The 15,474-nt window shown below is 35.3% G+C and overlaps 1 long non-coding RNA gene across 1 annotated transcript; it reads right to left on the bottom strand.

The window, feature by feature from the left end:
* Positions 1–8,428: 8,428 nt before the first annotated feature.
* Positions 8,429–10,578, bottom strand: LOC118490686. Its single transcript, XR_004889888.1, has 3 exons — positions 10,432–10,578; positions 9,868–9,920; positions 8,429–8,634 (listed from the first exon to the last, which is right to left on the bottom strand). It is a non-coding gene; the product is annotated as an uncharacterized LOC118490686 (long non-coding RNA).
* Positions 10,579–15,474: the final 4,896 nt, after the last annotated feature.

Genomic DNA, 15,474 nt, shown 5'->3' on the forward strand with positions numbered 1-15,474 from the left:
TTTGGTGATTTATGTATGATATGTTAAATTTAAATTACTTCAGCAAATAAACCTAAAAACAACACATATTTGATGCATTTAGATCAACATAAAATGTTGATGCTATGTTAGTATGCTTTAGGCACTTGTACATGAAGATACATTTCGATTTAAAGCTCAAGAAATGGTAAAAAAGGGGTTGTATGGCAAAAATGTTTTAGATCAGGTTATAAACACTAAAAATGACATTATTTAGTGTATTATAATGGCATGAAACTTTGACATAAGTTTGATAGCTTTGCGTGTTGTACATATAGCTTAAAAAGTGGTAAAATATGTGAAATTTACATGATTTATGTGCTTTACTTAAGACCTGCACTATCATGAGTATAACCATTATTTTATTCAATAAATAACATGGGTTATGTTAAAATTTCAAGTCGTTTCGATTTGGGATGGTTCGGGTAATGTTTGATGCAAAACTATGCGGTAAAACGGTTAAAAATCGCCTTTTCGGAGGACTTTTACAAAACTTTTTTAGATCAGTAACCAAACTGATATTTTTGGTATAAAAACAAGTATTTTAACTTATATTAAGTTTACTTAGTGTTCGGTTAGTCATACGTGACTTCCGACGCTCAAAAATGTTACCGAAACGCTAAAATAAGTGTTTTTCGACATAACTATAATGGGTTGGTCATGAGTAAATTTTATGTGTTACAATGTGCTATGTGTTTTATAATATGTGTATGATGACATGATAATACTTGACAAGATTATTTGTTTTACGCTTGAGTACATATACGCGAATATACCAAAATAATCAAAAATAATAACTTTTCGGGGAATCTCAAAGTTATGTGAAAATTCTAAGTATCAGAGAAACTTCATCATTTTTATGAATTTTGTTTATTAAATCATTCTTATTTAATTTAGGACAAATAAATAATTTGAGGGATTGTGTTAGCATATAAAAACGCACCCAAAGGTGAGTACATAGTTCCCCTATTTTACTGTTTTCAATTGTTTTGGGGTGATTCATATGTATCAAAACGATTTCGATGTTTTAACGATAGTTTCACAACGAGTAAGATAGTTTATATCAAACTAATAACGATTTCGATAATGTGAACGAGATTGTTGGTTGTAATTACATAACAAATGACATTCATTAATTTCGGCCAAACCGACCAGTATTAGGTTATGGTACCATAGGATCCGACAAATCCCGTTATCATACTGGACCCATGGTTATGTGTGGGTTAGGTGGGTAACCACCGAATCTGATGATTGTTAACTTACCCTTTGGTGGTTTGTTAATACGAGAACAAGTGGAACGATGAACGAGTCACAAAGGTTTGAATGTTGTTAACGAGACGACCAAAAGTAGTTTCACAATCTAAAACGAGAATGATTTAAACGACTAAAGAGATGTTTAACTAATTAAACGATCTGGGTAAAAGATTGGAAGCGATGTCACACAAACGAGGTTTTCGAAACGATATAAACTATACGAATTTTATTACGAAAATGATTTACGATTTGGTTTAAGAAAAGCAAATGTTTTGGGTAAAGATTCATGGTCTCGAGGTTTACAAATTATAACCAAACTATTTTGATTCGGTTATTCATTTTACGATACAAATATTTTACAAAAAAACAAGATTTCTAATGTCGATTAACGAAGTTATACGAGTTATTTCGACATGCAAACGAGCCATGAATCTGACACTCACGCAAAACCTATGTACTCGCCAGCATTTCTTTGCTGACTTTGTTTTTACATATGTTTCAGGTGAAGTTGCTTAGTCTTGATTGCGAATAGGAAGCATGCTCACTTAGGACCGGACGAGGCCTTAGTGATTTAATAATGATATTAGTCTATGTTTGATTTGCTTGTTTAACTTTAAAACCATGTTTAATATTTAATGAAATGAAACTCTTCGTATCCATGGTTTGAAACAATAATTCTGTTACAACACTCCCCGGCGTTTCCGCCACGATTTGTCGTTTTACGTGGTCGGGGTGTGACAGCAGGTACATGGGGGCCAGCTCGGACGACCACCCGAATGCCTTTCCTAAATCGGAGGCGGTGGCGAGATAGTTCAACTGCATCTACGACACCGCCAAGACCTTCTTGAGCTTCGATGAATAGGCAGAGAAATCGAAATTGGTGCCTGTGAATGCCTTTGGATCCATATGTTGCTCATCAGAATCATCCATTTCCGAGATTGCTCGGCCATCCCCCGCCTCGTGCAGATCAATTGACCGTTGATTCCCGCAAAATTAAGGAATTGTTGGTTGGTTTTCAAGATTGCGACCATCAGGTACGTCTAATCGACCTTAATCTTTGCGTTAATTCGAAGATTCCAACCACAAATCCTATTATTATACTTCAATCAATAAAGAATTAGGTTTTATTTGATTTGTTTACACAGGAACAGAAGAAAAAGATCATTCATGGCAGGAGCAATTTTATACAGGAACAGAAGAAGAAGATCATTCATCGCCAACAGGTTGCTTCCTTGAATTTTTTATTTGATTCAACTTATATGAAAAAAAAGAAAAATATTCATAGATTAGGAGGAGAGGGGTGGAGAGAGGGTTGGAAGAGTTGGAAGACATTGGACCATGCATGTCTTTGTGTGTGAGGAAGAGGACGCACAGAGGTTTGAAGACATTTTTTGATGAAATGTCTTCTAAAAAACAAATGGTCTGCAGAGCTCAAATATGTCTGCGCGTCGTCTGCGCGGCGCAGACATAAGAGATCAGAAAAGGTTTTTCTAAAAAAAACACCCTGTCTGTTGTGTTGTGGAGTTCAAGAAATAGAACAAAAAAAAAAAGAAACATGATAAGCAAGAAATGTAAACTTTGGGGAGAATAGAAAACCATCACATGTGATGTTTGGTCACATCAAAGGCCCACGACGGGAGTTGCACAAAGTGATGATGTAGCGTGGGCGGTCTGCGGTGGTGCATGTGTGAATATTCCGGTCGACATTTGATAGCATAGGCTGGGGCTTAGCTCCCGTGGCGGCTTCCGGCAAGCATAATGTGCAAAAACGGATGGCGGTTGGGACTCCGAACACCAGATCTACGACAGGAAGGGTTCGTATCTGGAACGATTGCCTCACCTCCTCTCTCTCTTAAAAATGACCAGATCTGGGTTGGTGATGGTGGTGGTGGTTTTATCCGGCCATTCACCCTTTCAGACGCGGCTGAAACGGAAAAGAGGTCAGGGTTTGATGTCGTGATTTTCGCCAGAAAATAAGAACTCAACGGATCATCACCGCCTGCCGTTGTCACCGCCGGTCCACTCCTCCACCACTCTCCCTCCCTCCCTCCCTGTCTTCTACTTATAGAAAGATAGGTGGCAAGAAAAAGAAACAGTGACACATTTAATTGTGCAACGTGGCAGCAAGTCATCAAAACAAAATATCTACAGTAAATCTCAAACAGTAAAAAGATAATAATAATAATAATAATAATAATAATAATAATAATAATAATAATAATAATAATAATTTTAGAGTCATCATAAAAACAATAATTTTGCAAAGCCATATAAAGTAATAGCCCGAGCCTTAGTTAGATTTCATGCTCAACTTAATGAACATTAAGATGAGAATGCTGGTAAGCAAATAAAAATTAAATTTATCATATAGCTAGGACTATTATTTGGAAACTAAAAACTAAATAGGATAACTATAATTATTTATTTACATGTAACACACCAACTATTGGTATATTTCACAATTTAACATGTGCACCTTTTACACAAAAGGATAAGACAATCATCTTATGGGAGAGAAAAGATTACCAGAGAGCATCATGAAGATATTTTCCAAATAGAATAAATAGATTATAATAAAATTACCAAAGGTAGATGTAGGTTACCTAGTTTTCAAGATTGTCGATACCGTTGAATGAAGAAACATTATCTCTCTTCATTACAATCTATCTACAAAAACACAAAAGATTTTCATAATTCGTTTGCTAACTATATCTATTATGTTGATGCGTTAAAATGCATGTACCAACAATCACCGGAGAGATCAAATGTTACCTTAGATATCAGTAACAGAAAGATTGCATTTTCCTTAGATGTCAGTTGTAGCAGGCGGCAAATCCACATTTGACAAAGCTAATTGTTGGCATAAGTTTTGAGAAATGGTTTTGTGTGGGGTTGAGGATGCTCGAGATGTGAGATGTAACTGAAAACAAGTTTAAGAGAGTTGTCGATCATAGTAGAGAGGAAAAGAAATGGGCTAAGTGTGACTTGAAGTTGCAACGTTAATGACTTAATTTTCTAGGTTCGTGTAAAAAACCATGGATACAACACAAGAACACAATGATTACGTGAACTTTTTTTATTCAACCAATCCTAATTACACCAAAGAACGGAATAGAATAGACGATCTTATCACCTAGACGATGAGAAGAAATTATAGACGCTCTAACACACTGATACACAAAACCTGAATAACACAATCAGATTACAAGATTACAAGACAAACTCTAAATCAATCAGATGCTTTAGGGAAGACGAAGACTGGCGGCGGAGAGAACAAAGACACGTATAAAGTAAATGAATGAAACCCTAGCTAGATAGCAAGATTATATAGCTGACCATTTTATACTTTAGCCCTTCTCCATATCATTGGCCTTTATAACAGCCTTGAACTTTCAGACTTTGCATATCTAGTCCGTCAACTAATAATTAATAAATACAAACCAATATAAGTAGAAATTATAAAATAACCAGATAAAACTTAATAAACAAACAACCAAATCGAATACTTTGTTGGATAAAATAGCTTTAACATTCCCCCTCAATTCAGTTGACAAATACATTTAGCAAATAGCATGTAACGCCTCGCTTTTTGTAACCTACCTTATTCAGAAAGTTTGTCTTGTACTTCTATTTTTGAAAACTTGTATTGTCTTTGTATTCGTCTTTCATTTCAACCCCTGTAATTTGAGACTTGAATCATAATAAAAGCTTGATCTTTTTATACCTCTTGTTATACATATTTGGTAAATACTTGATATACATTCGCTATACGTGCATACTTGATACAATTTATACACAAATTCAAACTTGTTTATACATGCAAATTCATTCATACATTTGTTTACACATATAATATGCTTACGTATTACACTTATACGCTTAAAACCGACAAAATACGCGAAATCAACAAACTTGTATTTCGAACAAAAGGGGAAGACCCCTCTTGTGCAAAAGGCCCTATTGCACGAGAGGCCCCTCTCGCCCGAAATACCTGTCATCCCAAACCCAGCTTCAGCCTATAAATACCAACCCACTTCTTCATTTTTCCACTTCCACAACTCCGAAATTCTCTCTAAAAACCTGATTTCATGCACCTGCTGCTGTCAACTTCCAGAAACCTTCTAAATGAGTTTGCCACTCACTAACACCCTACTTTCTTCTATAATCTTCTACTTTTTCTATCTTTTTACAAAAACTTCATATCAAAACAGCTGGTACATCTGATTTGCCTTGGCAATCTGATACAACTCTCATTATGTTGAGGACCTAGCTAAGGTTTGAAGTTTAACTTTCAAACTTTTTACAAATAAACTTTCTGATTTCGAAACTTGGAAGAATTAGAGACTCTTTAAGCTCACAAGCTAAGTTCATAGTTGTGGGTTCATGTTAGAGTCAATTCCAGCCAAAAAGGTGAACAGTTCAACCAAAACCAAACTGATTTCATCTCGAAACAGCACCTATCGCCCGAAAGTCAGCCCTCTCACACGAAAGGTTAGCCCTTTCGCGCGACAGGAGCCTTCTCTCGCACGAAAGGTTCTGATTCAACCTGTTCCGAAAATTTCTAAGTATTGTATGATTATTCAGATCCCTATTCTCGGTATAGACAATTTTGTAATATCAGTGTGTGAACCATGGAAGCTTGGTTTCCAATCTAGTTCCACCACCTCGCTTGAACTTGGAAAACGAACACCCAAACAATCTCCTAGACCTAGAATGAGTAAACTCCGTCTAGCCTCCAACACTCAGTTAAGTCTGCACACCTGGGTTGTACTTGTTCAGTTGTTTGGCTATTATAATTATGTTATTTCCATTTTTGTTATTCATGACCAAATGGTTAGTTAACCTTGTTAGCTAATTTGTGCTTTGGTGAACTGTAACGAGGTTTATACCTCCATGCATGACTTCTATGAACTATATGAACATTCAGGACTATTATACTATAACATATAACTTAACTGAACTCACAAACGAAACCGAATAATGGTTAAAACGTTCAAATGAAGTTTGGTTCACCAAACAGGTCCCTGTCGCGCGAAAGGGTGATCCCTTTCGCGCGAAAGGCTCCTATCGTGCCAGCTTCCCTTTCGCCCGAACAGTTTGTGATGTTTCGGTTCCGCTTATTTTGTTTATGCATTCCTTGTTACTGATTCTGTCAGGCAAACCAGGACCCGTAAAATCACAGAAACTCAGTGTTGTGACAAGTGCCTAGACAGAATATACTTTCTGTTTATATCATACTTTTATACTATATACTTTAATTCTGAATCCAAATCCTCAGTTCAATCTCCAACAACTCACGCCATCGTTTACCCCCTGTACGAGGCGTATAAGGCACATTAGTGTGCAAATAGGCACATGGGGAGTGCGAATAGTTCGAGCCAATAACAAATGCAACACATTCTAGTTTACCCACCCTTCTTGGTTTGTAAACCAATGCTCAACACCTGCACTAGCAGATTCATCAACCAGCATCTTTTGGGACGTGTCTCAATTTGGATTCGTAGAACCTTGAGATATTTCTTGGGTTTTTTATTTTCTTGAATTTTTCCTTGAGCTTATTTCAGCTTCATTAGTTCTAGCAGCTTGTTTAGAGTTTTCAGCACAACTAAATTGACCCCTAAAACACAAGAAATACAAAAACTTGCTATAAAACTTCATTAAAAATGGTAATTTAGAATAAATTTTAACTTAAGAACCACACTTACATGTAATCAATGTTTGATATACTAGGCTGCTCAGACTGTTTGCTCTCTGCATTTATAGGGAAGAAATTAGGCAAGCAACTTCAAACCGAATCTATTACATTATTTGCATTACTCTGAGATATTCTTTTATCTGTCATGGTACTAAAATATTCCGTACAAAATTCATCCAATGCAGCTGTTGAGATACAGAAACTCTTCTCGGTTGGAAATCCTCCCATAGATCTTTCTTTGTGGACGTTTTAATTGATTCATTTAATTTTATCTGCTCACTTAAACCTACACGTTGCACAAGATCAGGTGCGCCACAGTTCAAATACGGTTCTGATCTGTTACAAGTCTTGTTAGTAGCGCCTTCACTGATATAAGGACCATCAAAATCTGAGTCAGAATCAATCAACTGAAACCTTCAAAGAGGACTAACAGATAACTTTGGAAATGGTGGTTTATTGCAGCTTGTGATTACAGAATGAGGTGCATTTGAGGCATTATGTTTTCTAGTTCCTGATAGTGTAGTTGTAAGAACTATAAGAACAAATCTGGACCATGTAAATTTTTAATCAATGGATGTTATTGATTACACATAAGCCCTTAGTATTAGTTATATCAATTAGTGTTTTAAGGGTAAGTTAGTAATTGTACTAATTATATTAAATAAAAGGAATAAAATTAAAATTAGTTATGTTGACTTTTTCTAACTAATTCCACCGGTATGTTTAAAAATAAAATAACTTTTATATACTTTATTATTTTTTTTTAAAAAAAAAACACCATAAAATTAAGAAATTTTTTATCTTTAATATGAGTATATAATATTGTTATATGATTTTTTTTTTTTCAAAATGATATTTTTAAAGACTACTAAAAATAACACTTCAAACTTTTGTGTTGGTTTCAATATTAATTGTACTAATTTCGAACTTGTTTGTGTTGGTTTTGTTTGTTCTAATTAGCACATCAACATAATCAACTTAAATTGTTGATTATGTTTGTTAGCATAAGTTGTAAACATGCATGTATACAACACATCAATATATTAGCATAACTAGGTTATCACCCGTGGTACCCACGGATTATTTTATTTTATTAGTTATTAAGCATGCGTTTTTTTTTAAGTATAATGGCTTATTTTTTAAAAATTTGTGAGGACATTTACTGATAATCCTATATAAATTATGACACGTGATTATTAGTTTACTGTTTGAGGATATAATCTTTGATTTTAAAATAAATAACATGTGGCTATTGAAACAGCTCTTATAATTACTTAGCATACCAACTTTAACGTAATAAAGTAGTTAATATAAGACGCAATAAAGTAGTCAATACGATTTACGAAAATTTATTTCAAAACAAAATAACTTAAAGGAAAACTTCAAATACATCAAACTGAAAGTGAAAATTACATCATAATGTAACACCCTCACTATTATAAAAGGGTTTTAGTACTCATAGCGACAATTAATTGTGTTCTTACAAATACACGTACATGTAAAATACGGGTTTACTAAAAACTTTTACAATTTAAAAGTTTGATAACATATTGTATATAAGTTCGTCGTTTAAAAGTTATGACGCAGCGCAGTGCGGAAGCTTGTATCTTGGTCATGTTCGGTTCTTCGTTGAGCTTGATCTTCATCCGGGAATCCTTGACATTAACCTATGACCAAAACCAACTTAAAAGTTAGCTTTGGTAGTTAAATAGCAAGTATAAACAAGTTATATGGGTCAAACAAACAAAATTACACAATTTTGGGATTCAGGGGGGGCTAGACGCCCCACCTAGCCCCCTTTTTAACAGCAAGTTCCTTTATTTGTTGCTGCATTTGCCCAGCTCTATTTTTTATCAAAATTTTAACTTCAAAGCTTCATAACTTTTGATCTAGATGTCCGTTTTACGCGATTCTTTTTCCTACGCGTTCGTAATTTAATTACCAATGCATCTATCAAAATTATTATATCAAAAATTGGATGTACGGGCTGAAAGTCTATAAATGCCTTATGTATTTATTTGACCCGTTTAGCTTTTGCATTAATTTGACCACTAACAAATTTTATATCCGCAAGACGTATTTACCCAACATCCAGGGCTTAGGGCTTATGATCACCGGCGTTTCATTACCAAATCTATGGTTTCACGCACTTGTAATCCGTCATTGCTAAATGCTATTCTAAACACACTTTTACTACTTACTAGACAATTATTCGACCCGTTTGGCTCATTTATGGAATCCTCCATTTCTAATGCTACCAAACGCTTTCTAATCTAATTTTAATTCATTAAATCAAGTAGTGAACATTGTTACTTCAACTAATACCAATCTTTATTCTAAAACACAACTATGAATGATTACAATATCTAATTTGCATAATGTAACGAAACAAGTTACATACCTTCATAATTCATCAACATTGCTTTCTAACCATAATTACCCATTCCCGGGCTTGTCAACCTCATCGTATCCCTTCAAATCCATGGTTTACGCTTTTATAAGTCAAATTTAACGAGTGACGTTCGAGTCACTTTGAACACTACCATTTCGACCATTATTTTGACCAGTTCTTTATCTAGTGAATTACACCACTTTACTTACTTTCCCATTATGACTAATTAAACAATATTATCAATAAACATATCTAACCAACTATTTATTTTGACACGTTCTTTATCTAGTGAATTACACCACTTTACTTACTTTCCCATTATGACTAATTAAACAATATTATCAATAAACATATCTAACCAACTATTTATTTTGACCCGTTTGGTTTGTCGAGTGAATCCCATCACTTCTTGGACTTACCAAACGCAACTATTTTCACTATAACAACATTAAACATATCTACAACTAGGCTTGTCTACATAAATGTAACGAGACGACAAGTCGCGTACCTTCAAAGTGTTCCTTTCAAGCGCGTGTCCGCTTGAAGACTCGGCTCCTTTTCCTATAAAGTTCAATCAACACTTCGTTTAGAACTCCATTCATGTCTTATAACCCATAATTCATCTTATCATTTAAATATGCGTTTCATTCGAAATCACCATATCTAGCTTTCTTTTAGGCATTTCTACAAACACCTAAAGGGCATAATTTTACATGATTTATTAACAAGTTCATAACTTGTCACATAGCCCAAGTTTTCATAAATTAAACTATCTAACATAAATATTAGCCTCTATAATTCTGAAATAACCTCACATATGTCAAATTACACTATAACAAACCCAAATTTCCTAGTGTTTATCAAGTTCTACATAACCCACTAATCACCTACAATGGTGTCCATGGATTTTAGTAGAATTAAGCATGATTTCAACATGTATTAGTCTAGGGTTTACTCCTAGACACTACAATGTTCCTATTTTATCTCTATAACACACATGCATCATCAAATTTCGACTTTCACAAGTTCATCTAAAATTTAAGATGGAACCAAATAGTAAAATTTTGCATACCTCATGAACCCTTCACTAAGGTGCTCACTAATCTATGCTTGGATTTCGATTTGGGCTTGATTTGCCCCTTCAATTTGGTGAATTTTTGTGTTTTAGGGTTGAAGCTTGAGACCTCCTCCTTGGTCTGATTGAAATCGCAGGACACACCACATATGTGTGTGTTTTGTGTTTAATATTTGATTTAATTGAAACTTTAATTCATTTGCCCATGTCTAGTCCCTCCACTTTACACAAGTTTTTTTATAAAGGGTATTTTAACCATGTTTGTTCTATCATTTCAAGCTTTTTAACTAACTAGGTTAATTATTCCTAGTTATTTTATCTTGACTATTACCGTCATTTAATTTATAATATAGAATCTATATTTTTTGGGTGTTACAAGTCTACCCCTCTTAAAGAGGTTTCGTCCCCGAAACCTTCTTTTAAGTAGTTATTTGGCTTGAACTAAAATAACTTAGTTTTGTTTTTAAGGCATTCTTTCTTTTAGCCAAAAGTTATCCTTTGCCTTGACGCATGCGTCTTTTACGCGTAAGTCCTCACGGACCGTAACTTGTGTTTTGCATTTCTTATCTTGTCGCATATTTGTCCCGATTGCCACTTAATTACCTAATAGTATGAGTTTGCCAATATGCTTATTCCATACTACCCTACATTGACAAGTTTTTTATATAATTCACAACACTATTTTGACTTTGGATAATCTTATCAGCTAGACTGGCTAGTCACCGTCACCTCATGCCCCGTTAATTTGGGTATATCCCTTTGCTATATTCGGACTTACGTGAGTTTATGATCTCCTATCCCGTAACTCACGCTACAACATGATTATATTCTATATCACTCTTTGTGACCATGATCGCATCGCATCACGTCATGTTTAAGTTTTTTTTCATAAACTTTTCATTATCAAAATCTTCTTTCTAATGTATCGCATCATGTCTTACACCTATCGGTGTTAAGACCTATATCCTTTATTATTAACTATTTCCTAATTTGTCTCATAATATTCATATTCGTTAAACGTTGTCTCTCACTAAAACTGAATTTTAGTTTAACGTTTATCTCTTCAACTTATGTTAATAACTCATACCCAGGAATTGACGACAAGATTTTTTTTCTTTTCCGTTCTTATATTACGCGAGGAATCGTAACTAATCCCCATGCTTTACCCCAAGTGACTCGTATGTTCTATTGCTTAGCCTCGTAAGTTATTCTGTTAGGCTTTCACCCCCCCCCTTTTTGTTTATTTCCTTCTATTGCTGACGCGTGGTTCACTTAGTCTTTTAAACCCTTACTTTGTTGATAATCTCAAAGGTTATGATGATCCCGTAGATCATCTTTTTCTTGTGTCATTTCGTATTCTTAGAATTACACTTCTGGTGTCAGGGCACCCTTTTCAAGCCTAAAACTTATTCATTTTCATTTTCAAATTTTATCGATTTGACCGTAGTCTAAGGCTACACCCGTTTCCTTTTGAACTATTCTTCCGACTCTATGACTTCTTCCGTCATTTACACGTCGGTTTGTTCACTTCATTAAGTTCCCGGGTTCGAGTGTACGCACTGTCACACCCTGGCTTTGCGGAAGCGTGGTTAATTTGGTGTGACTTCTTAATACCATAGCTTAACCATAACAAGCTATATGAATTTAAAATCATGCAAAGTCATCCATTGAAAATAAAATTGTCAAACATTGTCTAAATGGGTAAACACCCAACAACCATTACTTGTCTTAAACAGTACAACTACTACCATAATGCAAACAAAATAAACATGGTTCAGGGGCTATGGCTTGTCCAGGAAAGAGCCATAAGCCTTGAACCCGGATGACTCTGAATCTAAATGCAGCGGGAAATCCTGCTAAACCGTGCCAGATCCTTAATTCCCTGAAATACATGTAAGTTGAAAAATCAACAATAATGTTGAGCGAGTTCATGCGAAAATGAGTAAATAAACCTTTATTTTTATCAAAAACCCTGGTATGTAGCAAATAAGGAAATAAAAGAGATCACCAATGGGTTGCAAGTCCACTGATATGTGTGAAGTGCAAGTAGGGATGACTCAAACCTAGCGGATTTATGCGTCGGGCACTAAGTCACCCCGAGGTCCGTTATGCTGGACCTGAGGCTGGGCTCGCTACACCCAGATAGATCTACCGCTCCTGTCCCTCGGTCCTCAACGAGGATTAATGGCCTCAAGTTTCTGCCTACCCACTCACATGATCTAAGTAATAACCCTCCTTATGCTAACCATACCATGTATAACATATCCATAATCATTGTAACATGTATTTCACCCCCGCAGTTTATAAAACTGAAAACAGTTAAGAGAAGAAAAGGGGGACATGAACTCACAGTGAGCGCGTCACAAAATCAAGCAATCCAATATCCAAGTGCTGTGCAACGACCTACATGTGCTAATTCTATTAGACGGATGGCCGTGCTTTAGCTTCATAGATTATATTTTTGGGAAACAGTTAGTCAACCGTTTCGTATATATATTTGATACGCATTCTCCTTCCCAAGGATGGGGGATTTAAATACATGTGTATTTATATCATTTTATTAAGTCCCACTTAATATATTTTATTTCTTATTCCAAAATATATTTATTTTTCTCAAAAATAATATATTTCCTTTTTCTCATAACATTTTCCCAAAATAATATATTGACAACATACGTGCTTATGAATACTTCCGAATAAAGCGTAAGTTACGTTTCGGTGATTAAGTGGTAATAGAAATTACCGTTGTAACTTATATGTTTGCCGTGAAGGCGTTTGTATTATTTCGGCTTGACAAGGTTAGTAAATATTACTTTTACTCTAAAAATAATATTTATATATCTTCACAAAATAATCATAAACAGTGAGGTGACAAAATATATTTACCGAATAAATATTTATCACTTTTAGTTTTGTGAAAATCCCACCTCCGATTATTTATAAATAAGGTTGTGGCGAAATATATTTTTGAAAACATGTCAAAGTAGTCTAACACTTGTAAATAATTCTAAGTGTTAGATTTTTAGAAAATTTCGCCAGAGTTTCCCCTGTAACTGGAGGTGGCCACGCTTTCAAGCGTATCATTTTCTTTTACAAAATCATCTCAACAATTTATCAAATCAACCGAATCAATTTTCAACACTTCAAATAGAAGACTAGTATGTAAAACCGCGTTGTTTCATGAACTTGTAGTTTTTACAAAATCTCCGGTGTAGATCTCGTTATTTTTAGTGGATCTATATATAACATAACTTAGTCTTGCAAAAACCTCGTTTTTGGGACAAATCACTTCTTACAACTTCCCGACAATTTTTGTGAACATTGTTATTTTGTCGGATCTTTTATTCTACAAGTGTTTCTACACTTGTAGTTTATAGAAATCGTGTTTGTTAACACTTTATCTATTTTTATAAAAACATGATTTTCTCGACACCCGGTCCTACGAATATACCACTTGTACATACGTAGATCGGCTTGTTTTAAATACTATTTTTCATGTTAAAACATTTTTACACAAGTTCATGTTTCCCGTGTGGTGGAGTTTCACCTTTTAACCCTTGTACACAAGAAACAAGTGTATGTCAAGATACGCGATCCGAACAAAGTCGGGTTAAACGATGATGAGAGCCACCACATCGTAGATCAGGCCATATTAATCAACATATTCAAGTACTACGACATTTACACGCGTTTTGAGCTTTTAACCAACGATATTCACGTTTTAGCAAACTTTAAAGTTCCATCAAGCGGGTTACCGACATTCAACCGACAAATATCTTTTTAACCACTTTAGACATGACCAAAAATGAGTTTTAAACGTTATACCTCTAGCTCGGGGCTAGGGAAGAAACTAGTCGAAAACTGCGTGGATAATAGCAAACGGTAGAGGTCCTCCGCGTTCCGTTTGTTCCGAGCTCCGTTGTACGTAACCACCGACACTTGTATACCCTTGGAATGTCAAGACTTGAACCGAAAAACGGATGTGGGGGTGGTGGTGATCTCGGCCGAGAGGAGGGAGAGGGAGAGGGAGAGAGAGTGAAGGTGAGGTGTGTGTGTTTGTGTGTGTGAGAGGTGATGTTATTTATAGAGAAAGTTGTCTCGATCCTCGTGCAATCCAATTAAATATTCAAAAGCGTACTCTCCTTGGCCCCACTAGTTGGCCGATTCCATTGAGTTGTAATGGTGCTCGGTTCGTTTCCAATTGTTCAGTTACGGTTCAGTTTGGTTAAGTGCGTTACTTTAAGGTACTAACCTCGTTAGTTGCTCGATGCATTAAAAGCGGGTGTTAGGGTAATCAGGGACCCTAACTGGCTCAGAAAAATACCAATATTAATTTTTGGCAATATTTTTATGTTCCGGGTATTGTCCGGTTGTTCGGTCGGATAGTAATCCGTTAAAGTGCTTAAGATATCCGTTAAGCGTCATAAATAATATTTTTAGCGACACAATTTATTCCGCAAAGTGTCGGGAATAATTCCTCATATTTTGGCACTTTATTACTTAGCTAGAAGCTAGTGTGTTGATAAAAGTGCTGTGTTTTGTGCTTAAAGTTCGTTTTAGGCACGTCCAAATCTCTATATCTTATTCCTAGAGACGTAATCATACGACCCTTGTATCCCTACACACACTATGGGTGTAGTAAAATAATTCTGGCTCATTCAGGCCTTTAGAGGCAGCGTTTGCCTGATGCTGGCTATACCAGCAAGTTCACTGTGTATCCGTTTAGTGCTACTGTGCTTTTGTGCATCATGTTTGTCACTAAGGTTTAATAAATAAGTAGTGTAGTGACAGGAATATCAAAGTATGATGCAGATATGTACAAGTACCAACAATCAAGTAGCAGTTTATCAGCAAACTCAGTAAAGCACAGTAATTAGGCAACAATTAATAATTAATTAAGTCGTACGGATACCTGGTTTTGAGAGGGTTGTCACATTCTCCCCCCGTTAAATAAATTTCGTCCCGAAATTTAGGTTCTGCTTGAAGAAGCAGGGTTCTTAGGAAACAGGTGGGGGTATTTCTCTTTCATTCGGTCTTCAC

This window comes from Helianthus annuus, chromosome 3 (genome assembly GCF_002127325.2).
Source record: "Helianthus annuus cultivar XRQ/B chromosome 3, HanXRQr2.0-SUNRISE, whole genome shotgun sequence".
Classification (NCBI taxonomy): domain Eukaryota; kingdom Viridiplantae; phylum Streptophyta; class Magnoliopsida; order Asterales; family Asteraceae; genus Helianthus; species Helianthus annuus.